The sequence below is a fragment of the Micromys minutus genome, assembly GCF_963924665.1.
Source record: "Micromys minutus genome assembly, chromosome: 20".
Taxonomy (NCBI): domain Eukaryota; kingdom Metazoa; phylum Chordata; class Mammalia; order Rodentia; family Muridae; genus Micromys; species Micromys minutus.
The window spans coordinates 15,580,739-15,581,961 of NC_137955.1; positions in this window are offsets into that span (position 1 = coordinate 15,580,739).

Consider the following 1,223-nt stretch of genomic DNA (forward strand, 5'->3'; position numbering starts at 1 on the left):
GGACATGTAAGTCAATAAATTTCTTCCTGGAAGACAATTCAACACGATGCATCAGGATGTAAACTGGGTGTAGCCTTTGACCTGTCACCTCACCTTCAAGAACTATGTACAAAGGGATGACTGTGCAGTGCATAGTAACACACGTCCTAGCACATTTCCCCAGACTTTTTTCATTCTGGCTTACTTCTCCCCATCCATCCCTACAGCACTGGGCATGAGAATCAGGGCCCAATCTTACAGTAGAATACTATATGACTATTAAAAATATCAAATTCTACATTTATTCATATAAAAATATGTACCATTCTAGCAGCTATAAAGAATGTAAGTGGAGAATGATTCCAAATTCATAGATGCAGGGATATGGAATAATAGGACCTAGAAAATATCTGCAAAATTATTTCTATCATGTTCTGGTGTTAGTATTTAAAACTGCTTCTTATTTGGTTTTATTCTATACTGTCTTAATTTTAAAAAGAAAATGGTGTGTAACGGCATGAAAATATATAGCTAATCGATATTTAAGTGGGGCCTATCTTTCTTCCTCTAGAGAAAAAAAATATAATTTGTTGTGTCTGCGCTTGCACGCATGTCTGTGGTGTGTGTGTGTGTGTGTGTGTGTGTGTGTGTGTGTGTGTACGTGGCACACGTGTGGGTATGGGAGGACAACTGTAGGTTTCTTTTGTTTCCTTCCATCATGGGCCTCGGGTTGTCAGGCTTGGTAGCAAGCACCTTCACCCCTGAGCCCACCTTTATTTTTAACACAATAAAGAGAGAGGCTCACAGCTTTATGCACAGACTGGAAGCAGGAAACCCTTGCAGTCTCTGCCAAATCTCAAGTTCTGTGTTTATTCATGGTGGTGTCATATCATATTCTCCTTTAGAGCCCCGCAGCTCTCTTCTACACACCGCAGTCTTTCCTTTGAATATCAAAAACCGGATCTCATGAACTCATAGACTTTCACAATTACTCACGGTATAAAAGCTGTAAATGACTCAATGGATGGAAACTACCCGAAAAGCAAGAAGAAAAAGAAGAAACGGAAGGTGATGGAGAGAAGGGATAAAGGAGTCGGAAGGCTTGCAAACAGAAGACAGTGATTGGTTGGTGAGCTGTCATTTTGGCACCTCGGACAGAACAGGACTATTGGCAAGTGAATAACAAACAGCCCTGTAGTAATTCAGAAGGGAAGAGGAAGACCCCCCGGCCCCCGCCCAGGCTT